This window comes from Cydia strobilella, chromosome 7 (genome assembly GCF_947568885.1).
Source record: "Cydia strobilella chromosome 7, ilCydStro3.1, whole genome shotgun sequence".
NCBI lineage: Eukaryota > Metazoa > Arthropoda > Insecta > Lepidoptera > Tortricidae > Cydia > Cydia strobilella.
This window is the reverse complement of record NC_086047.1, coordinates 3,869,144-3,895,406: the sequence shown is the minus strand read 5'-3', so window position 1 is coordinate 3,895,406 and position 26,263 is coordinate 3,869,144. Positions and strand designations below refer to the sequence as shown.

Genomic DNA, 26,263 nt, shown 5'->3' with positions numbered 1-26,263 from the left:
GCAGCCGATGGATGAGAGCGGCGCAAACCGGTCGTTGTGGAGATCCCTGGGGGAGGCCTATGTCCAGCAGTGGACGTCTTTCGGCTGATATGATGATTCGGTTACTGTCCGGTATCCGGCCTATCCAGCCCGTATTTTAATATCCTGACGGATACCGATAGTGACCTACTAACCGGCCGGATACCGGATACTAACTTTGCTCGATTACGGAGTAAACAAATTGGATTTATGAAACAGTCACGGCCATAATCGTACTCGTTTATTATTTTTAAACAATTTAAACATTCCACTTAGTGGCCTATATAAATAAATACCTTAAAACTAGCATACCTACATATAACAAACAATGTATTTTAAAACTAAAAACTAATACCGATAGTGACCTACTATCCGGCCGGACACCGGATAGTAACTGCTCGATTTCGGAGTAAACAAATTGGATTTATGAAACAGTCACGGCCATAATCGTACTCGTTTATTATTTTAAAACAATTTAAACATTCCACTCACTTGTACGCGCACTCATTTCGAACCTAGAAATGATGTAAATGCTAGATGCTAGATGAGTAAGCGCGAACGTTCACTACAGAACAGGTCAAAATGTGCACAATGCGCACCTGAAAAACCGATATATAGGTATAGTACCGCCGGCCGAATACCGAAAATTCGGCCAATGGTCAGGCCGAACATCCGGTATCCGGCCAAACAACTATCCGTTGCATCTCTAGTTATAACGTAACGTCACGTTAATTGTGCCATTTTTAATCAAAAGGGTACTTATTGTCGGTTGTCAATAAGGCGCTATTTCCATATAGCCTCAATTTGAAATCAACCTTATTGACAAGCGACAATGTGGTACCTTTTGGTTGAAAATGTCACAATTCGTTCGTCTTACACTACTCGTAGTTCATACGCAGTAGTTTATTAGTGCCAACCTCGGGTATGTTTCACAATTTATGCCTAACCTTCCGATTCATCACAGAGTTTAGAACCGCGTCAAAAGCAACTGGGTTGCCATTCTAAACGCTTAGCGAGAACGGGCGGATTTAATTTCTAAAGGACCCGACAGCCTTTTGAGTCACGCTTCCAAAAGACCTAAGGGGATCGATCTGTTTCTAATGTTTTTTGTACTTTAGAGTACATAGCAACGGCTTTAAGAAATAGTTAGGGCCTTTTGTTTTACATGTATACATTCTTCAAGTTGCACATGCCAAATGGCAGAATATAGTATACAGTGTATAATATGGTATCCCATATTTACTTCAAAGTTAATTGTTTTCGAGAAATTTGGCATCAAACAACGGGGATGCTAATAGTTGAACAATTTCAGGCCAAAAAACTGGTTTTCTGGCCACAACTTTTGTGTTAATACTTCAAGGATACATACATGTCATACAAAATAAAACATTACAAAAATCTTAACCTAAACTAGAACCTAACAAACACGAAAACCATTCACAAATTGCGCCCCGCGCCCCTCCAGATGCAAAAGAGCCCATCACGCTCGCCGCGTTGCCACGTTAAACGGCGATGGACAACCTTTGCAAAAGGAACGACCCGGAGCGAGGGTCATGACCACTCTACCGCAACCGTCTGCCCACTTCCCCAATAAAAGTCTTGGCCTCAGCACACCAACAGCCAGTGGTTTCCACGGCAAGAGGGACAAATAGGTGTGTTAATTAGTTTAAAATTGGAACTTTAGACAAATTTTTAGAGACGTCAAAGGCGAACCTAAATATGTAGATTTCGTATACTTATGTAAGATCTTTCACAGCAATCGAGATACGAAAAACTATTTTTTAGACAATGTTTAAAAAAATCGTAAATATATAGTATTCATTTCTTTTAAAATATGGTAGACAACAATTGAGATAAAAGATTGAAGCCGTTTGTCTTATGATTATATATGTACTGCAAAAGTAGGAGATACGATTCAAAACTTGTCAAAAATCGATGAAAACCTTGGGTTGTCCCTTAAAAGGACTCGCACATTAGAAGACTCTTAACCGACTTAGAGAATCGCGTTCTTTTACTAACTTTACTTATGTTCTTGGTTTACCTCCGCTTGGGTCTCGACGACACCGCTGTGTTGGACAATTTAACACGGCCGTGGTGAGGCACGAATCTTACGGCTCCGCCACGACTTTGCGCGACCGGCGACGGCGGCGGCGATAACCATGTTAACTCAATGACAATATAGGTATATGTTGAATCCGAAACGGAGGGCCTACTGCGAACCACGAAAGATTTGCCTCTCTGTCGCACTTATGAATTCCTCAGAGTAAGTGCCACAGAGAAATAAATCATCGTTCGTAATAATGACTAAAACCAGGAATGTGCGTTTCTGATGACACAATAATAGAGAGATAGCTACCTATTCTAAATTGTAACTGTATACCTCTTACACAGACACTATTTGGCTATGAAACCATAAAATTTCCGTAAAATTGCCTACTCGCGTAGCGAATGGGAATATTCAACAAGCATAACAATTCAAATGCGTGCTATGGGGCTGCTAGTGACATAGGACGTAGCTACGAGTACATTATTTATGTGCGTCGGGGTACGTACCTGGGCCCTGCCTACTTTCGGGTAAGTTGCTACATTAAGTTTATTTGTCAATGTTTGTAGTTTCTGTTGGGTAGCTTTGTTTTTGTTGTGAATATTTTTTCTTTTTATTGTCATTATTAGTTAGAATTTCATAATTTTGTTCTATTACGTAAACACGAACTCCTGTAAACATATTATTAATAATTTGTTAGTACTAATGTACTAACTCAATCAACTGTGCGGAGAAATTTTATGTTTTCTCACATCTAATTAAGAACTGACCAATATGCATATTGCATAGTATTATTATCGAAATTAGTATTAAATTATTAATAAATCCAGAGGCCAATTTAAACCTACGAACTGATGCCAATTCTCATTTTGATGTCATTGGCCTGATTACGTATTTATAAGATTTGATGTTTTTTTTATGCGTCTCTCGCGAGTTTCTTGCGGTATCTTCACGGGGACGGCCCCGTGAACCGGTGATAGTTTTTGACATTCATAAATGCAAATTGTAATACCTATGCCTAAATTGAAGAATAAAGACTTTCACTTCCATTTACGATACAGCCTGTAAGTATTGCGGCAGGTACCTTTTAGCATTACCTTTCCACGCCATTATATAAATAAATTCCCTATTTCATTAACTAGTATATGTAGATTATATATGTAGATGTAATCGGGCCATTCAGTGTAGGGTTTCGTAGTTACCATTCTATCAAAATAGGCCAAACGGGGGCTATTAGAAAGTATCATGTACATGTACAATACAAGCATAAAGGGGCCCACTGACTATCAGTACGCCAGACGATATCGGCCTCAGATATCAGTTAGAACAAAAAGCGAGCGCTTACGCCTAATTTTTTTGCAATAACTCAAAAACGACTGGACCGATCGTGTTTGCTATAGTTTTCATTGAAAGTATTTATTAAGCTTTTGTTTCAAGTTTTTTTTTCATATGTTTTGGACCCGTGGTTCAAAAGTTATAAGGGTGATGGTGACTACGAAACCCTAAAAAGTCCGCCTTTCCTAATAGTCCAAACTATTAGTAAACGTGGTCGCCTTTGAAGTTATATTACGGAGTTCCACAAAGCTTTAATCGTAAAAGAGTATTTTCGGCTATTAATGTCTTTGTAGCCATTCCTAAAATAAAAGTAGTAAATATAAAGTTTTTTTAATATTCAAAGACCAAAGATTAATTAATGCGTTTTCAAATTACTACGTAGTACTACAAAAGTTGCTCTGTCTGTCACCTCTTCACGTTTAAATAGCTGAACTGATTGAGATGAAATTTGGTATAGAGATAGTTCGAGGTTTGAGGAAGGACATAGGATAGTTTTTAGGGTTCCGTACCCAAAAGGTAAAAACGGGCCCCTATTACTAAGACTTCTCTGTCCGTCTGTCTGTTTGTCACCAGGCTGTATCCCATGAACCGTGATAGCTAGAAAGTTGAAATTTTCACAGATGTATTTCTATCGCCGCTATAACAACAAATACTAAAAAGGACGGAACCCGAGTCCGACTCGCACTTGTCCGGTTTTTTTATTATCAATCATCATCGTCATTCTACGCGGACGAGAGGACAGTCGCGGGCAGAAGCTTGTAAACTATATACAATTATTATCTGATAATAAAAATAGATTTTAACCGACACTAAAGCTTTTAAATTTAATGGCTACTGTTAATTACAGTTGTGGGAATGGTGGTAATTATTATTAAAAGCATTTTATATGGCGCTACGTGGCTTTATTTAGGTTTATTTATTAGTTATTTACTCGTACAACCAGGGGTCGGAAACCGGTATTTGCTCTATACAAAAATACCGGTATTATTACGTTCTTTTTCGTTCTTTTGTTTATAATTTCATTTTTAATGGGACGTTTTAATAATGCAAAATTGTTTCCTAAATACATGATTCAGTCCTACGTAATGAGCATAAAATAATTCAAAATATTGGGCTATTTCGGGGTTTTTTAAAAATACCGGTTCCGAGCCCTGCGTACAACATTTTGTGATAAGATGAATAAATAAAGATGTCCGCTACCCTGAGCGTTCTACCAATACAAAGTTTTAAAGGTATTCTCTTTTTGGTCCTTTTAGAGACAGTGTTTGTAAAACTTCTACCAGTTCTTATTTCTTTGTATTACACTAGACCCTACTAATAGTGTTGTGTTCCTGCCGGTGAGTAAAGTTGCCAGAGCTCGAGGGAGAGGAGTGTTAAGGTGACTGTCCGTTTATAACTGCCGCTGCACTGCAGTTGCGACGTTACGCGGTGCCGCACTACTGTAGCAGCACGACTGCGGCTGTTGCGGCGTGCAGTCGCGACAGCGTTCGCTGATGGCTTGTCAATGTCAAGTCATATAATGTCAGACGTACAAATAAAATACTAATTTACTTTTGTATTTTTTACGTGAAGAAGCGAGTGACGATAATGCTACATGCTACATGAAAAAGAAAACCAGTTTGCCTTTCTACAATAGTCAGAGTCCGACGAAGGCAACTACGCAATATTAATAAAAAATCTGATATTTAATGGTGATCGTTTATTCAGGGAATATTGCCGATTAAATGAAAAGCAATTCAACATTGAATGAGACTTAATAATTGACGAAATACAATCAAATTAATCAAATGAAATTAATGCAGAGGAAAAATTATTCTTAACATTAAGGTAAGTTCACAATGTGAAATTTTCTTCCCCATCCTCTTGCCTAAATGCGTGACCACCAGGTGACCACCGCACACAGCAATCCGATGTGATGAATAAAATTATTTGTAAGAGCTATAGGTAATTGCGCAATTTACACTTCATATTGTCAAGTTTCCTATTTGAAACTGAAACACAAATTAAAATCCCTCTTGTGTTGCAGGTGTCCATGGGCGGCACGGCACTCTTTATGATATGACCGTGCATCCATATAAAACTTGACGGGCGAGACAAGAAATCCTTTATGAAGAAAGCTATTGCCCTCACCTTGGCCGATAGAAAGAACTTCAAATAAATTAATTTGAATAATAAATGGTTTCCTCGTGTTGGTGTGATGAAAAATTGCGTGTTGCACTGTAACAAAGTTTGTTTAACCCTCATGCCTTAAGACCCCCGCAACTGTCAATATTCTAAATTTTAAACCATTCGCTTCTCTCGTGGTTCAATTTTGTATCCTTTCGTATGTTTGGATATCAATATATTACCAGGAGGTATTATTTGAATCCCTAAATCAATAATCTCAAAATACGCTAAATTTGTGAAAGCTGATTCCACAAATCTGCCTTAAGTTATATACCTTAGCTTTATTGGATGTATATAATGTAAAAATTTCTAGAGAAGGCGGAGAATGTAAAGTTATAGCAAGAATAGTGCCTGGGCGTGGGCATAGATTTAATAATAAACTATACAATTATTTTCTGGATCAACAAGAGTAGAACCTAAATCAACTTTAACTGAATGCTACTATACAAAGCCCTCAATGTCAACCTCACGTGCAGAACATGTTGAACATATAATGTATACACTTTTTTTGGGAAACAGGTTTTTCCTAAATTAATAAAAAAGTAAAAAATAAGACATGTTTTATTTTTCACAACTTTATTAACTTTAGTTTTGTCCGCCATGATCGTGATATCAGCAGCTTGAGCCTTGAACTGCAACTTGTAGGTACCTGGAAATTAGAAATTATCTTTTCAGTTTCATTTTGTATTTTGACTATAACTATGTATTTTTGTATGTATATGATTTATTGCTTGCAAGATGGTTATAAGTTACATATATGTATGTCTGTTTGTTGAATTTAACTTCAAATCAGTAAAACGGAGCTAGTAGCGGACAAGCTGTGTTAAACGGTTTGTCTTCAGATATTATGGCCACATCATTACAGAAAATAAATAGGTAATAGTGACCCGACCACCAAAATGGACTTTTAAATATTCGTAGTAAAATAATATTAATTTTATACTTACATCGACGTGATCCTCACAGCAATATTGTGTGTAACACTTGAAGTATTCCATTCCACATTTACTTCACGACAACACAGTCTTTCACGTAGGTCTTCGCGGACTATAATTTTTGTAAATCATTCCCACAAGTGGAAACAAGGTTTTTGATATATTAAGCAATCAAAATCTACTGTTTAGGTATTAAAAATTATAAATCAAATCGTAAGAAACTAGCGGTTTAACTGAAAATTTTTATTATGACAATTGATGACAATGACATCTTTGACAATTACGTGAGTGACGGATTTATTTACTATGGTTCGATAACTTTTACTATACGATGACATTATTATATTCAGCCTCGCGAGAAAGTCAAACTAAGGTCATCAGTATATTTGTTGAAATATCTTCAATCCTCGATTATTATATCGCAGCAAATGTCGGAAACTGTTTAAAAACCTAATATCTCGAAATGGTTTTCGAAATAGAACATTTAAAAAAAAATGAACAATCCTAATTCTCCCATAAGAGATTGGCATCCTTTCTATACCATCCATAGTATGTGTACTACAGTATGTTAGTATGTATACGTGTATGTAGTGGGTACAGTGTGTTACTCTGGTTTACTAAAAAGGTTAGTCCTGCACTCTGGTGGCAGAACATTGCAGTAATATCCCCTTTTGTCTTAGGCTAGTATACTAGTACCTAAAGGAAATGGATGAGTTGATTTTTTTTTTCTTATTTACTGACAAATTGGGACACTATTTCCCCTCTGCCGAGGTACAAGATCAATTGTGCATGCATACAACTAGCGCGGTGCGTGTTGTACACAATTATTGTGTACAACACACACGTTTCCTAACTGGCTCTGTGATATGGCTCAATATAGATTAGCAAAAAAGTTTACAGTAGGGACAGTCGCCATCAGATATATCGGAGCGACCGAGGTGCTAAAAATATCTGAACATGCACTCTAGCGCCTTGACAATAAGGGCGTGTTCAGATATTTGTAAGCTCCTGGGCCGACCCGATATATCTGCGATATATGGCGACTGTACCATCGGGGTTGTAATAAGCTCCTTATTAGAACGTAGTGGTTATATCCTCTTTGCTTAGAACTACTAATATCTGTGACCCAAAGACATTTCAGTGCAGGTGACAGATTTGACGTGCGGTCTGCAGCCGCAGTTGCAATAATACACTAAATACGCAAAAAGGGCCATGCTACGTGCAGTCGGCCTTGTCATTAATTTTACTATGGAAATTGACAATAACATCGACGTGTCGGAGCAGTAGTGCAGTTGCGGTCGGGAAAACGTTAAAATCACCATATTACGTGCAGTCGATATCGTCATTCATTTTACTATGGAAATTGACAATAACACCGACGCGTTCAGGCCGCTGCAGTAGTGTCGGAGCAGTAACGCAGCTGCGGTTGGAAATGGACAGTCACCTTTAGGGTCCGCAACGCGCATGTAACTCCTCTGGTGTTGCAGGCGTACATAGGCTATGGAGACTGCTTAACATCAGGCGGGCCGTATGCTTGTTTGCCACCGACGTAGTATTTAAAAAAAACAATTGTATTACACTCGTACATATGTTACCTACTTTAATTTCGTTTTAAAATAAGTGCGTATATTCGATCATATTTTTTTATACCACAACGGTGGCAAATAAGCATACGGCCCGGCTGATGGTAAGCAGTCACCGTAGCCTATGGACGCCTGCAACTCCAGAGGTGTTTTATGTGCGTTGCCGACCTTTTAAAAATGGCGGCGTGTGACTATTAAGCTTAAAATATCACAGACGATTTTGTAACATGAAAACGCTCTAATACAAATAAGTGTTTGGACGCAGGCATCGTTACCGGTATATAAAATCAAAATATCACGTAGCATTCAAAATATTTCTTTGATATTGTAGAATGGTATTCAGGTAAGGACAATGAGTTATCAGATTACCTAAATGAAATGGAAAAATATACGCAAACAACCGAGATACCGAAATTGAATACCGGTTAATTTGTATAAAAATATACCGGTATTCGATCCCTGTTTGAACGTGACAAACTCCAGTTCACATGACAATGTCCACGAGCCAATTGAACACAGTAAATGGAACAATTGCTGGAACCTTGAGAATCGCGCATATCGCCATAAATAACCGCGCGAATATAAACCTTGTTCCCTAGGCATAGAGAAGCAGATATTAAATATGCCGTTATACAGGGGGACCCATTTATGTCTTTTACACGATGCTACTTCCGACACTGCGGGCTTGTCGTGAATGCTACAAGGACGTAGATTTAATGGAAGACTGGATGTTGTAAAGGAAATAAATATTTCTGTTCTCCGTTCGGAAAGCGTCAACTTTCGAAAAGCTGGTCTAAACTCTAAACGGAGTTGCCACTTTTTGGCTCCGTCGAACAGAATATCAAGTCAGGCAAGCCCTAGACTGGAATCCCCAAGGAAAGCGGAAACGTGGTCTTGTGCCTTCAGGATACTTGATAGCATATAAAGTATCCTGAAGGCAATGAAGGTCAATATTTATTTTGAGCTCTTGTTCTAGTAATAATGTTGGCGTGTGTGCCATATTTTAAGGTTTACCTTAAGGCGATGAGAAAGTTAGTGCATTCACCTAGTTATTTTCAACAGTTTAATAAATTTACGATATATAAAAACATGGTGGTGAGTAAATATTAGTCAAACCAAGCTATCAAAACGGGTAAACATCAAAATGGTTTACGTACAAGTCATTGTTTGTATTTAAGCAATATTAATTAAAATATGTATTTTTTCCTGCTTTCCACCCTTCCATAGCTTCTTATTCCATGTATGACATATCTATAGGCCTCCATTCAGATTGTGTGATGTACTTATCTCCCGGCCCGCCTGTCTCGCTCGCACACCGCCAGTCAGAGCGAGACGGAAGCCTCAGAGACGCCAAATGAGCTAGCCAGATGCAATCCAGCTTCTAAGTGCCCCAGTCGTTACAGACATATTTAGATGGAAATGTCTCTTTCATACTTAGAGACTTTTTGATGTTTTTTTTTTGAGAAAGTAGAGTCGCCTCCAGAATCTCGCGAACTAAATTAACATTAGATTGACAGATAAAATGATACCAGGAATAGCAAAGAAAAAATAGTCACGAAGAATAATAAAAGGAAGATATGAGATAAGATGGACCCAGTAATAGGGACCCAGTGTACACGGGACCCTAAATCTGTGCCCATGTGATAACTGTGATAACTATAAACGATTACAAACGATTTCGATTTATATGAATGTGACGAGAAAAGTAGTTGATTCGATTGTAAGATTGTGACGTGACATCAAATCAGGAGGTGCGGATGCGAAATTGACAGGATTAAATTTTTGCGTTCACACCACACAATGTAAATGAGAAACTAATCAGATAGTACGGAATATTTCCCGTCGGGGCTGGCCTTATTTGTAATTGAGCCAAAATCACTGTTTCTACGTTATCACCTAACTTGTTACTCTAGCTGTAAGTATTCCTAACAAATAATACAAAATATGTATATAAAATATCCAGGCCTATGTCCAGCAGTGGACGTCTATCGGCTGACATGATGATGATGATGATGATATAAAATATATCATTTATTTAATTACAATATTCATATATATGTTTATCCAATATTCTTGTCTCTATTACTAAAAAAATGCACAATTTTGGAAACATCACTGTAAAATAACTTAACAAAATTACTTAGTTACATTTGAACTGACTGCGCAACAGTAGCGCCCCTGGTAGTGAACTCTCGCGATAATCTCTAATTCAAACTTTTTTGAAAATATCGATATGAACAGCACTGGCCAAACTGTGAATGATATCACAGTGTACTTGTGTATATTTATAAAGCATTTGTGTATATTGACTTGTCAATTTAGTTCGCCTGATTGCGAGGCAACTTTAGTCAGTGACTGTTTTTTTTTTTTCGCGATTTCATACTGAACGTTTACTATGGGTCCTAATGGGGCCACATTAGGCCCAATAGTAAACGTTGTTCAGGATGACTGGATGACCTACATATTATCCACCCCTCAGAGTATGGTCACTGGTCAGAGATAACAATTTCACCCTGTATTAGCAAACTACATTACATTACTTTGAGTGAGTAAAACCATAAATATCAAAATAATATAATTCAGTGCAATTAAGTTCACTAACTCGCATTGAAAATTCACGCATTCAGAGTTCGCGATAGCCGACTGAGTATTGTTATTATACGGAGTTGCAGCATTAAATAGTTTTAGCCTTTCATTGTATAGTAACATACTGAAATTGTATTGGTTCATGCTATTAACGTTCTGAAGAGATGGTACTTTACCACAGAATAAATAATAGTACTAGGTACAGAAGGTTCACTCTCTAACAAAACGCGTCTATTACGACAGATATGACCGCTAGGTGGCGCAAGCGCGAGCAGGCGTCTGTTCCGTAGCGGCAAAGATAGATATAACTCCGTAATAGATGGATACAGTCTAAGGAAAAAACGTGCCTCGAAAATAAAGAAAATTTGATTCTCCATCAGAGGGCGCTACTAGCTTTGGCCTACTGTCGTATAGATAGCGTTGACGGTTTCGTTTGTTATTTAACAATTTTAACGCATATCAGTGAAAGAACATGGGTCAAAATCATAAAAATAATTAATGCAAATAAAAAAAAAATATCCATATTTATTTATTTATCCATATTTTATCGTATTTTTATACATCTTCACTTTTAGTTTTAAGGTGTGTCGATAGATGGCAGTGGATTTACTGGGGTTACAAAATTTACTATGACAGTACCGCTCTATCTTATTATATCCTCTTTGGTAGCGGTGACGTTAATTAAATGTCTGTCTGTGGAAAACACTGATAACAATGTTGCTTTGATATTAAATTATGCTGTTTCCAGAAATATGGTATAAACTCAGACATTGTGACCGCGAGAAGCAGCAAACATAAAATCTTGTTGTTTGTCTGTTTATGTGTGTACGTCGCCTTTGATTGCATTCGGCAGTGTATTTTAGTCACAGAGCAGCAAAAATGCAGAATAGACCACGTTCGACGTGTTGCCTCTCTGTCGCACTTGTAAATTCGTACGTAAGTGTGACGGGAGGCAACATGTGATTCGCGTTAGGCCCTCAGAGATGAAAACCATAATTTACATATATAGTTCGTAATTGTTTTCCATCGTATTTTATTTGTTGTTATGCAACAGAAATACATCATCTGTGAAAATTTCAACTGCTAGCTATCACGGTTCATGAGATACAGCCTGGTGACAGATAGACGGACAGCGGAGTCTTCGTAATAGGGTCCCGTTTTTACCTTTTGGGTACGGAATAAAATTTAAGATTTTAGGCAAAAAGGCTAGGACATGTAACTTTTCTAATATCTTCTATGTAAAACCCGTTTTATGTGCAAACCCCAACCCCCACCCCCTTTATCTCCGAAACTACTAGGTCTAAAATTTTGAAAAAAAAACACAAAATAGTTTTTCTTTACCTATAGATGACAGGAAAACCTATAAGAAACGTGCAGTCAAGCGTGAGTCGGTCTTAATTACTTAGTTTTTGATCCAACCCCTACGGGTTTTTTAAAGATATTTCTCCAACGTTTCACATAAAAAATACATTGTTAAAAATTGTGTTGTGTGTTGTGTGTTGTGTGTGTGTGTGTGTAAGTACGGAACCCTTGGAACGCGAGTCCGACTCGCACTTGGCCGGTTTTTTTTTGTACTGAGACTGACTGATATAGAGAGAGATACAAGACACGTTCGTACGTTTCCGTGAAAACAATGATGAAGGAAAATAATGATGCACTATATACATTTGTAAGTACATATTAAAATAGTATATTCCACTATGCTTTAACTTTTGTTTACGACTGCAATAAACACGTTTTATGTGACAGTTGTTGATGTTTACAGGCACTCTGGTCATAGGCCAAATTTAATATTGTAAGACTGGGAAAATCATTGTTATGACACAGAATAAGTAATAGTATTATCATATAGAATGGCCCAGCCACCGCCCCGCCCCGACTCGAATTAAATCGCCCCGCGACAGCAGATTGACGGCCGTTTGCCGGCCGCTTAGTACTATTTTTAAGCAACTTACTCACACTATGACGCATGACGCGTGTACAGACGTGCCGTTCACACATAGAAACGCAAGTGATTTTTGATGTATAGCGTGTCCGCCCTGTGGTTATGATTCCTGATGATATAGGAGCGGCCAAGGTGCTCACAAATATCTGAACACGCCTCTGTGAACTACTAATTTCGCCGCTAGGGGCGCTAGTGTAGACGGAGGTCTTTCAGAATGCCAAATGCATAGAAGTTTTAGGGGTTTCAAGCTTTTTTCTCGGGAATTTTCACTCCTTATTCATATATGTGGTAAATATTTGTCCATCTTTGATTAATCATGGTAAACAATAGACAAAGAACAATAAATGTTAGTGGTTTAAAAAAAGTGCCAACTAAAATGTTATGCAAAATTAAACAGGTTGAAAGAATGGCACATTTAGACGTTAAAATACTTTATAAAAATAAGCATAGAACAATTTTGAGATCTGTTTTTCTAGACCTACACAGTGGCGCCAACTGGTGAGCACAAAAACGGTAGCCCTCATTGTCAAGGCGTTAGAGTCACCGCTCCGATATATCTGATGGCGACTGTACAAATTATCAATCGCTAACGCAAATAAAAAAGTAAAAAAAAAACCGGCCAAGTGCGAGTCGGACTCGCCCACCGAGGGTTCCGTACTTTTTAGTATTTGTTGTTATAGCGGCAACAGAAATTCATCATCTGTGAAAATTTCAACTGTCTAACAATCACGGTTCATGAGATAGAGCCTGGTGACAGACAGACGGACAGACAGACAGACGGACAGCGGAGTCTTAGTAATAGGGTCCCGTTTTTACCCTTTGGGTACGGAACCCTAAAAATGACGAATGCGAATGATATGGTACATTTTTCGATTGGCTTTAATTAGTTATTGACGATTATCACCTCGGTTAAGCCCTCAGCATTTAAGAAAGTTTCCATGCTAGACTAGATTTTTCATAATAAATACGCACCTATACCTATAGTATAAGGCAGCATAAGTCCCTATCTACTAACGCATAGCGTACTACGTAGGCGAACAAGCGATGCGGCGCGGGGTGTTATCTATACGGGCGAAGTCGCCCAGCCTGTCTACATTATTTCGAGCACTTCGTCAGTTCACCTACTTCTGCAACCTCGGTGTGAAGCTAGGAAGCTATGTCTAGCGTGCGTGATTTAGTTAAGTGACAAGTTGAAGAATTGCTGCGACAATCCCGACTGTAGCATGGCTCTATAAAATACTCGCTCACAGATAACACCTACGAGAGGCAACATAGAAAGGAACTTAATACTGATGTGCCGTTGGAATGTTTCCATAGATGCGAAATTTTTACATTGAAACATTTCGGAGACTTCATATTTTTATATCGGATCGAAATTTTCCGTTTCAAAAATTTAAGTTTCCTCAATTTCCTATGAAAATTGCCTGAAATTTTCGAAAACTTCAATTTTTTTAAATTTCTCGCAACTTGCACATCTGTAGATAGGACTTATAATATACTTGTATCAAGAAATTCCATCCTTTCAACGAGTTTCTCACTATCACTATCCAAGGATCATGCGATCGCTAAACATGCGAAGTAGGTATTAGTAGAGTCACAACACCACATTAAATTTCCATACTTTAGTAGGAACGCGACCTCTTCAGTTGCGTGCAGGTTTATATATAACATTTAAGTAATGATGTAAACTACAAATATCAACAGAAATGTGGTTAGCTAAGGACAAGTTGGAATGTTGAGTTAAGAATGGTCCAGTCCAATAAAACATCCAGTCACAAATAAAGCAAATAAAAATAATCCCCAAACCCTTATACAAAACACCAATAAAAATTCAATTAAAGCGAATCACCGCTCTTGGTACAGTCGACGCCAAAGATATATTTACACTTTTGCACCTTACTCTTTTATAATAAGGCGAAAAAGTCGACAGTAGGTATTTACATGGGTGGCCAAAAAATGCTGTGCTCAGTATAATCCCAAAACCTCCCTGGCAACGGGAATACACATATTTTTTGGCCACCCTGTATATGAATGTACTCTACGGACCTGAACACTGCAAATACTCGTTAATATTTTATAATGCGCAGTCTGTTGGAGGTAGTCTATGCATATTCTACACGAGTGTACCCCGAGGGAGACACTTTTTCGCGAGGCTGACAAATATTCTAATTCAATATTCTTGTAAAACCAAAAATACACGACTATATATTCAGAAATGTTAAATATGATACAAATCCAATTGCAATATGTATACCTATGCGTCGCATTACATATTCGAATTTGTAAATAACTGTACATTATACAATAAAAAATGTACATGCTGCTCCTATGATTTATTTTTTCCCTTAAAATAAACTTTTTTTTTATATATCTAAAGTAAAGTTCCCTACCTATAACATAAACCGCACTAAACATATTTACATAAAATTCCTTTTTTTAATACCACGTCGGTGGCAAACAAGCATACAGCCCGCCTGATGGTAGGCAATCACCGTAGCCTATGGACGCCTGCAACACCAGAGATATTACATGCGCGTTGCCGACCCTTTAAAAACCTATACACTCCTTTTTTGAAGAACCCCATACTGTAGCCCCTCGGGAAAACCTCGTTTATTATTTAATTTGTAAATCTCATCTCCAACAAATGACCTTCGCAATGGCCAAATTAACAGTAAAAGCTTAGAGTCAAACATTTTACAGTAGCTATTTTTCGTGCGGGCTAGCCGCTTTCCACTGCATATCATTTCATTTCATCGGAATCCGTGGCCAGGCCTCGTTTACACGGGCAAGCTCACTTGCATGGTTACTTAGTGGGCGTAAAACTTAATAGCAGGTTAACTGTCTGGGCTATTAATATTGTCTTCGGTTACCGCGATAGTTACTCATGAAATAAAACTATGGTTGCATGTACAACCAGCCTTAAAGTTTTTAGTTTATGATGGTTCATTATTTTTTATGTGGGTATTTTGCACTTTGTAGCTTTTCCTCAGTCACCCGTTGACCACGAACGCTGTAAAGGGTTCAAAACGTCGGGATGTATTATAAATTCAATATACGCTATAAGTATAATCCGTTTTCATAGTTTTTTTTTCATGTCTAGGCTTTTGTAGGGCCATTATCTCGGGTATGTAGCATAATTTCTAAAATCAAATATCCTAAGTACGAAATTCCTAAAAACAGAACATCGAAAATCAAAATGGCTAATGTACGAAATTCTTAAAGATGCATGTCCTAATACACTTTTAATTGGACGATCTCATTTTCGAAAACCAATATTCCTTTGTACAAAATGCCTAATGACAATACTTTGAAAGTCAATATGTCTAGTACTCAAAATAGCTACGTATAAAAAGCCTAATAATAAATTAACCGTAGGACATGATAAAGATGAGATGGATAAGATGGATGGATGGATAAGATGGGAGTCAGCTCTTTTCTTGAAGGTTGGAAGGTCGTATCGGTCCGGAAATACCGCAAGCGACAGTTCATTCCACAGTTCAGTAAATAAATTTCAGCGAGTCAAAAACCATTCCAAACGAAGCACCGCATTCCGAGGGATTTCCACGCCGCCACTTCTTAATGGCGTCGCCGTGCGGGGCCTTCCTAACATATTGAATCTTCATCTAATACAGGTACCCTTTGATAACGCGAGGGGAAACATGTACTTACGGTGTTTTTGTTAGCTGGTAGGAAAGTTGGAGTTTAACTTTTAAAATGGGCGTATCAACTTTCTGACCGACAGAAATCTGTCCGCAATTTTTAAAATTCTTTGTAAATTTTCACCTTCAGATAATGACTTTTCTATATTTCAGTTTATGGTGTATGTTAATTCAAGGCCCCAACTGTTAAACCTTATAAACAGAAATTATTTATTTATATTAGAAGCCCGATTTCTTGGTAATTCCAGAAAAAAATTGAGTAACGCAAGACACAAAATTGTCGGTCAAAAAGTTGTTTCGCCCAAATAAATATCAATATCCGTATGTATTTCACATTTCCAGTAGATACCTACCTACTTTGTTATATCACGTCGGTGGTCGTTGCAGACACAGACAGACGCCAACGCGTGCTCCCGTTGAAGCCCCTCGTTATGGAGCGAAACATGTCGAGCAATTTTCGACTACACGTGATACGTGAGCGAACCGTTTAAATTATAACTATCCAGATATTGTTTGACTGGTAAGATGGTCGTAGGTGCGGGTTTTCAATAAAAAGTTATTTCGACTCAGAATCACGAGGACTATATAAAAATAAGGAAAAAAAGTGTCGCCAAATTTTCATACAAATTTTGGGCATCAGTTTTGTAACGGTCCATAAAAAATGTATGTGAAAATTTGTCACAAACCTGATAGTTTTTTTCGGGCACTTATTTTTCCTTTTTAATTCGATAGTTCTCGTGATTATGAGTAGAAACAACCGCTCGCACAAAAGGAATAATGGCTTTTGTTTAACAGATTACCGTCTTAGACGAAAAAGCCATTGGAAAAGATGCAGACTATGTGTGTAGATAGAACTACTACAGTATGATATACTATCACCGACCGCCATCCACTATCCTAACTAACACTATGTACGAGTATAATATACTTTCATCATAAAATCAAAAGGTATAGTAAATATATACTTACAATACGTGTTTATAGAAAATATCAATATGTGTATGTGTAAAATTACATTATCAAATCACAATAATTTACACAGGCATTTCGATAGAGAAAACGACACCACGAAGCCCAACTAACCAGAAAATCAGCGGTAGGTCTGCACCTGCCACATTGTTCATTCGAATAATAAACACCAATCATAACGTCATAACTATCACGCAAACACATGACACTTACCACTTATCGGTTCTGAGAACAGTAATACGTAGTGGAGGGAAGAAGGATTTAAGTATCGTTAGAATGTAAAGCAGATACGACCGTTTACTTCTGTGGTGTAAAGGAAAGCGCATCAGTTGGAAAACGCTTGTGCCGTTTGGGATTGTCATAAAGACATAAACACAGATATAAATATTCCATAGAAGACGCAAATGCATCTACTTCGCGTGTCCGAACCCCGACCAACCGTCGCTCTTTGTAGTCCACGCCGCCGGTTGTTGCACCCGGACGGCCGTGACAACTTAAAAAATGCTTCGTTGCATGATAAATAACTGCAACAGCCCAAAAATTGCGAGCACCCAAAGACAAAAACATATTTCCTATCACAGATAAGTAATTTTAAAATTATATGATGCGTACATTTTGTATGACAAAGTCGGCACGCATGGTTTCAATACAAATCGTGGTATTTGCGTCATCTATATATATATATATATATATATATATATATGTGGTATATTAAATCTGTGGTCATAAATGACTTCTGTGTAGTATGTAACGTAATGGTAAGTTTCCACTATACAAGCTTAAAACATTGAGTTATCTTGTCGCTTTTTCGGTTGAATCCTGAAGGAAAGACTGAGCATTTTCGCAGTCAATTATGTTCTTTCAAGCTTTCAACCGAGAAACAGGACTGAATTGGAATAAGTCGAAGTGTGTGGTGAGTTCACCGGAACATTAAACTATTCTTGCCATCTTGACAAGATCAAATCGTAAGTCTATTTTGTCGGTATTTCTTAGATACAGGATGACAAGATGTTCCGTAAACAAATATAATAGTTTACATACAATTCTGTATTGAACATAGAAGGCCACACGTTATCTCATTCACGTGGACGCGGTGAATCATTCAATCATAGTAAGTGTAAGTATACGTAAGTTTCTGCGGAATCTGGGAGTGGGAGTTCTATTTACTCAATCAGTCACGTCATATTCTGGAATGTCTTGGCAAAAAACTGCATAAAAACACTTAACACAGACATATTTGTTAGTAAACACCGCGTGTGTTGTAACAGTAATGGAGACCAATAAGAATTTATAGGAAAAATAACACTAGACATTTTGTAACGTTTTGAAGGAAGTAGTCGACAAAATGTGGTATTTTCTATAAAAAGGGACCTTATTGTTGATGGCGCTTACACCATTATAAACGATGCTCCGATATAAATACAATGCCGCGCGGCGCTGTGCGGCGTAAGCGCCATCGATAATAAAGTCCCTTTTCATAGAAAATGCCCCAAATGTCGGCGCTGCGCTGTAGCCGCTGTAGGCAGTTACAAGCTATAAAGTAGACCTCAGAGGCAGATATATTATCTGAATCTATTGGCGCAAATAAATTCAAGTAATACACTAACTCGCCATTTATTTCCATTAGCACAACATCGAAATAACTGGGTATACATTTTTCGTGTAAATTGTGTAATCTACAATCTCCGTGTAGCGCGTGTTCACCATAACGAAAAAAGCGCCATCAAAGAACAACTCCAAACGTTCGCTAAAAGCTTTCTAATACGCATCATGTATTATGTTATGACTGCAAACCACAATAAATCATAGACAATCACCCACAGCAACGTGACAGGCGTCTAAACGCCCATTCTATTTGTACGTTTATATTGAGGAAACTATTAAAAATGTGGATAATCGTAAAAGCGTTGTTGGGCGCGCGCCAATCTGCCGACAATGAGGAATATTTAATTCGACAGAAGCGGGGCAAGACGATCTAAACGATGGTAAATCGGGCGTGCATTCGATATACATAATGGCTCCTCTATACAATGGGCCATCATACTGGCCTACTAAGATGATCCAGCGTGTAGTGAGGGTAGTGGTGTCGAATAGCTTATGGCTCGGAGGGATGGCGATGGGATGGCCACGGTGTCGGTTTTTCATCCGCACATCAAAGATAGTGGGCCAGCGATGGTGCGTACGCATCTACACGTGACTCATTCCTTAGTACTCCTCTCAACCATCGCATGGCCATCTCGCTGGTTATTTTTTCAGGGTTCCGTACCCAAAGGGTAAAAACAGGACCCTATTACTAAGACAGCACTGTCCGTCTGCCTGTCTGTCCGTCCATCTGTCACCAGGCTGTATCTCATGAACCGTGATAGCTCTAGACGGTTGAAATTTTCACAGTTGATGTATTTCTGTTGCCGCTATAACAACAAATACTAAAAAGTACGGAACCCTCGGTGGGCGAGTCCGACTCGCACTTGAGTTTTTCCTTATATATTTTTTTGTATCGCAGCAGATGTACCTGCTTGATAAAAATTTGTCAAAGTAGTTTTCGAAGAGAACCGTTAATAATGAACATGCAATAGTAGATTGTTAACCAAGGGATGAAAGACACTCATTCCTGCTGAGGTATTTTGGCGCTCGAACGCAGTGAGAACGCCAATAGTCCGAGGCTGAAATAATGCCTTTCACCCGAGTTAAACACTCTACTTTCATTTCGAATACGAGGAAAGTATTTTGCATATATATTTTTTTTAAACATGACATCGGTATACATTTTTACAGTATTTCTTGAGGATACTTTCAATTAACAATTTAGGCAAAAGTATCGTTATTTATGGAATGGGGAGTCAAATAATATCGTAATTTAATTGCCTATCCTACAAAAATAAAAAAAATCGTACTTCTAACGTAAAATGCTCTAGTGCAGACACGCATCATTTTCTGCACACCTTTTAAAACAACAATGACCCTCTTTCGGAGCATGAGAAAAACATATAAAACATTAAAAGCTATAATTCTAAATCGAAACTAGCGCCAGATGTCGGTAGTTTTAATTCCCCAGTTTATCGCGTGTAGTCCCAACTGGCCACTGAAACATGCGACAGCTACAAGCTAGAGTTATTGTGGCGTATTAATTTGAGGCGTGGTTTAAGGCTTACTTTTTTTAAACACGTGTAGAGTAAAGCTAACGATTCACTAGAGATGTCCAATGCGTTACTATCTACACGAGTATAGGCCAAAGGTATGGCGCCATCTATTCAAGCATATTGTTTTCTTGATTCTCCGAGGAATGTTTTTTTCGGGATACCGCCGTTTAGCCAAAATATTTTTCGCCAAATTTCACTTCCCAACAAACTTATGGCATCAGTTTAATTTCCCAAATGAAATTTTAGCAAGTTTTTTACTTCGCAACCATTTCATTTCCCAACCCCATATTGCGAAATGAAAATGACGTACTAGGTTGGGTTAGGTTAGGTTGGATTATAAAAATTTGGGAAATGAAATTTTGCCAAATGATAATTTGCGTAAAATAGTTTGGGAAGTAATACTTTGGGAAACGATTTTTGGCAATACATTAGTAAACCGTTTTTTTCTTAGACTTTACTTATCATGTACGGAGTTTCATATATCTTTGGTAATGCTTCTATTAAATGATGTTGACGCTGTGATCTTTATATTGATATTCTTAAGTTGGAAATGGGGGTGCACTGATACTGATCAACAATCGGTCGTTGCGAATCCTGTCCAAGTTCCTTTATTTGGATACATGTTATTTCACATAATATGCGGATTGTACCGTTAGTAAAATTATTGTTTTACCTATCCCTTTCGCGTCGTATGATGGACCCTAATGACGATCAATCGACTTTTTGGTCTATGATCATTAGTGCTAGAAAGCTGTAACTCAACATGGATATTATGGATATATACCTAAATCAATCAAATGTCGACAAAGTGGTAAAATAAAAACTAGAAAAAAAAAATGTGGGGATACCTTCCCTACACTTAAGTGGGTATGTAATTTTTATATAGAATAGTTGTGACGTAAAATGTTTGCATTTTTGGACATTTTAGCGCACTAATTTGTTTAGAAATGCAATTAAGTAAAAAAATACGATAAAAACACATTTCTGTACCTACCTCTCGCAACATTCAGTATTTAGTCGCGAGACGTGAATAGTATCAAGTGAATTCAAAGCTTTAAAGCTTAAATAAAATACAATGTAAAAATTTAATACAAGCCCGGTTTGCATATTTAGCAAACTATTTTGCTGGCTTATTACAGCGCGGCATGCAAAGGTAAAGAGCTAGTGGCGAATTTATGGAAATAGTATCGTTACGTGTAGTGCGAAGTTATGTAACTGGATGGTGCCCATGTATTTAATAATCGAATAAAATGTTAACTACAAAAAAAGATTTATTTATTTATGTATCTCGAATCTTCAAAGAATTTCTAAATAATTATTTAGAAATTCTTTGAAGATTCGAGATACATGTGCGAAAAACAAATCTTTTTTTGTAGTTAACATTTTATTCGATTATTAAATACATGAGAATTCATTCTAACACAAACGTATAGAAACTATAGAAAGTGCTATTTTTATTTGTGATTATTGATTATGTAAGTGCGTTTGCACGATCTACGTACATAAATGTCTGTCTTAACCGGGGCTTCCTAAAAAATAAATAAACAATCATTATTAGAAAAGAGATATTGCAGATTTGGCCATATTTGACGTATGTAAATCTATCACTAGGCCAAACCAATCCACCAATAACCAATACCAATATAACCGCGTAAAACCAATAATAAACCAACGGTTAGATGCAGAGATAGTCAATTATATCTGCAACTGACTACTTGCATACATTATTTTTGCGTTGCTCTCACCGTGGCAGATGATTTATCTACGGCACGGTACGGTATATTGATAGATTTACATACGCCAAAATGGCCAAATCCACAATACCGTCAACTGCGGTGAATAGGGATGACTGGTGTGAATAGGGACAAAACTTAAAATGTGATTTACCTGACAATTTCTCAAAAAGTATCATTCGATTGAAAATAACAGTAGAATTTGAATTATACAATTTGTGTGGGTATTTTTATTTTTTATTTTTAGGTAAATTACATTTCAAGCTTTGTCCCTATTCACCTCAGCCATCCCTATTCACCCCGGTTGATGGTATCTCTTTTTTAATAATTATTGTTTATTTAATTTATCAGTGTGTAAATGGCCTTAAAATCGTTGTTAACCGTCGTGTCCCGACAACCCACCACATTCCTTTATTAATCGACACGAGATCTGAATAACAAAAGGTGATCAGGGTGCGTACTTGCGTAGCCAACATGCCAATCGTTTACGATCCGTAGCGAACGAAACGCAACGGTCACTGTCGCACTCAAGGGACTGACACTCTTTGATAGAGAAAGATAGTCTTATTGCGATTCCTATAAGAGGAAATTGAGAATAGTGCCATGCTTTGTCTTTATCACCGACAGGGCATTTCATGGTCGGGTTATGGCATCATAGCAAGGAGGTGATGGAGAAATACCGAAATTTAAAAAAGTGAAAGAGAAAAAAGATTATGCTGCCGTACATGAAACTGGGGCCTGGTCGCTCGGTTTCATGTCTATAACTACTTGTAGTCTATATACTATGTCTATGGTCGCACTAATGTGGAAGAGTGATAGAGAGACACAAAGCGTTTCGTTATCGTAGCGCAAACGATTGTCACCTTGGCTAGGCACCCAGGGCCGACAACGTTTATTTTACCGTTTACGAATAGACGAAACATTTTTATTGGGTAAATACCTGTTGCTTCGCGTTGTTTTGGTAGTTCAAATAAACAATAGAAAGGTGTTACAATAGAAAGGTGTATATGATAGCCTAGCTGATACGAGTGTGACCTGGGCAACCGTTTTTTAGGGTTCCGTACCCAAAGGGTAAAAACGCAATCTCTAACTTTAGCATGAGAATCACAGACTTACTAACTATCTAAAATGAGAAGATAAAGGACAACCGCAGCTGCATTACTGTTGCGGAGTAGTTGCCGTAGTATCAATCAATGTAATTGATAAAATGAGTGACGCTCGCCGCCGCGTTACTGCCGCGATTATAACGTTCAGTCACTCATTTTTGTAAGTTTTCATTTTATGTTTTTTTTTTATATGTAATTCATTGTATTATTATGTTTTTTTTTCTCTTATTGTTTAGTATGTATACATTTTTGTGGTGGTTACTTACTTTTTGTCTGTTTTTTTTTGTCGTTGGCGTATGTGTCGCCACCAACTCATAGTTTTAAGTCAGGTCCCCACTGAAAACCAGCGCCACGGATTACCGCGGCATTATGCTGAGTGGGGTCTTATTTTAGCGTCCAATGTTTTTTTGTCTGTATGTTTCCTTTTCCATATATGTAATCTGTTGTGGCGTTAAATAAATGTATTTTCTTTCTTTCTTTAATTTTATCAATGAAGAGAATATCCGAGAAGATACAGCGACGACCACAACGACGTCGCATCGCAACAATAATGCAGCTACAGTTACGCTGGTTTGTGAGCTTAAGACTCTTCCTGGCTTAGAAATCTTAGAATCAAGATGGCCGCACTCAAATGAAAGGTTACGGGACGCCCACGGAACACAAACACAAACAAACACATATATTTGCTAGAAAACTGTTTGTTCCTCTCTGTGAACCCACGCGTTGTGATTTATTGAAATCGCTTTGCGTACTTGTAAACAAATGACGGAAATAAACGTAAGAAGTGAAAACGGGTCATTATGTTGGACGTTGTCTTCAGTAACTTCAGTTTGTTCAATTCTATGTATATCGGAACTACCCGATCAATGATGTAAGTTCCTAGTATCCTAAAGTTAGGATGCTTCCTACAATAGTTACGCTTAGTGCTCAGCGTCCTTGCTTTACCAAAATGTTGTCTGGAAAAGGTCTTTTTAGTAATAAGACCACCAATGTAGTTTCAACTTCAACATCAACTTCAAATACCTTTATTGCTAATATATTACATTTACATGGAATATAAACCCTGTAAGGGTACAGCAATTTAATCTTATACCTTTTGTATAAGATTAGGTAAGGTAGGATTAGGTAGGTAAGGTAGGTAATCAAAACTGATGAGAAAGTTGTATTTTATTCAAAAGAGTACCAAAGTAATTCGATGTAAATTTTGAGTTGGCCAAATTTTTTTATTAGCCTACATTGTGTCCGAGATGGGCAAAGGGCTCCCCTGTTTTTCATTTAAAATTAAATTTACATAATGAAAAGATGAAAACGTGATTTAAAGCAATGAAATGAACCGATGCGTTCCTTTATAACACCGCAGACCCTCAGTTCTGCCCTGTTATGGCAAAACAGCGTATCTAGATAGGGAATATGGAATAAGAGACGCTGATTTTCCATATCAGGGTAGAACTCCTTTGTTATATGACGCACCCCAAAAATGTATACAAAATATGAATGAAGGAATAAAGTCGTCATGTCAAAAGTGCCACTATTGAATGACGGAGGTGTGATAAGCAGTGTCACAAATTAAATGGTCGTTTGAATAACTTCACCTTATAAAACAAATTCCCCCGCCGCGTCTGTGTGAATGTATGTTTGCGATAAACTCAAAAACTACTGAACGGATTTTCATGCGGTTTTCACCTATCAATAGAGTGATTTTTGAGGAAGGTTTAGGTGTTTTTGTTAAGGTTTTGTTGTGTAACCGTGCGAAGCCGGGGCGGGTCGCTAGTATCCTGATACTTGAATGTGAACATTTGGCGATTACTAAACAGCCTCCTTGCCCAGACAGTAGTGAAGGAAGCTGGAGGTCCCGAGTTCGAATCCCGATAAGAGCATTTATTTGTGTGTTTATGATAAAGATTTGTTCCCGAGTTATAAATGCTTTCTATGAATTTAAGTATGTACTGAATCTATCTGTTACCTATAACCACAGAATAAATAATAGTACTAGGTACAGAAGATTCACTCTCTAACAAAACGAAATTACGACAAATATGACCGCTAGGTGGCGCAACCGTTCCGAAACGGTGCGCGGCAACCAATATGGCTAGACACCAAAATTGGTGTGGGCCGCATGTACTTGTAGCGACGCGACGAAATCGCGGAGTGAGCCACGCCTGCTATAACGTCATCTAGTACCCTCAACACAAGTCTCATTGAACTTACTGTGGAACTAGGGCGATTCGTGTAAGGCTTAGAACGCACTGCGGTGTTTTTCTTGCGGTTTTAGTCTAATTTCTTGTGGTTTAAGTCTATTAAGTGCGTGCGCTCATAAAGCATGCCGTACGTTACATTGTTTGCGGTTGCGGAACCGCTTTAAATAACCGCAGTGCGTTCTAAGCCTAAGATAGTCTCAAAATATTTATTGATTTTGTTAAAAAAAGAAACGAGATAAAGCGCACTTCCTTCATCTTCGCGCTGTACCGGATTTTTACCACAGCTCACTTAGCAATTATTTAGGGTTCCAACAATTTTACTTAAAGCACCTACACTAACAAGTAATACTTAGTTTTTTCCCTTTGACCTTTCGAGTACCTCGACGCTGGTCAACCGTGTTGACCCTTCTAATAGAGTGCGTCGCCGTCGGTGCTAAAATTGACATAAGAATATAAATTATCTTATTTTTTTAGGGAGTGAAATCACTAGGTATCTAAAATTGCAAAATCGCGCTCATGATTTTTAAAATATCTATGCAAGCATATCTATTAATATGTTATATAATACCTACTCAAAAATCTTACGTTTCTACACATATTGAGTTATAGAACGGGGCGAATGCGATATAATTCCATTATTTTAACCTTATCCGCCCTTTCAGTTGAGTTGCACTGAACTCCCCGAAAATAGTTTATAAAAAATTTCGAGGTAGACAAAGAACCACACCAAGAACGACGGAAAAGATAAAAAATAATAGTTTAGTAAATAGGATAGTTTTCATAGTTTTATTTTATGAGTAACTATCAGTAAGACAATATTAAGTAAATTAATAAATATTGGATATT

General features: G+C 37.6%; 1 protein-coding gene and 1 long non-coding RNA gene across 2 annotated transcripts in view; one reads left to right on the top strand and one right to left on the bottom strand.

The window, feature by feature from the left end:
• The window catches only part of LOC134742952 (polypyrimidine tract-binding protein 2), a 610,485-nt gene that overhangs the window by 418,632 nt on the left and 165,590 nt on the right, over window positions 1-26,263 (bottom strand). The window lies entirely within an intron of this gene.
• The window catches only part of LOC134742967 (uncharacterized), a 401,065-nt gene continuing 375,482 nt past the window's right edge, over window positions 681-26,263 (top strand). The window contains exon 1 of the long non-coding RNA XR_010127983.1: window positions 681-740. This is a non-coding gene — a long non-coding RNA (uncharacterized LOC134742967). The remainder of the gene's footprint in view (window positions 741-26,263) is intronic.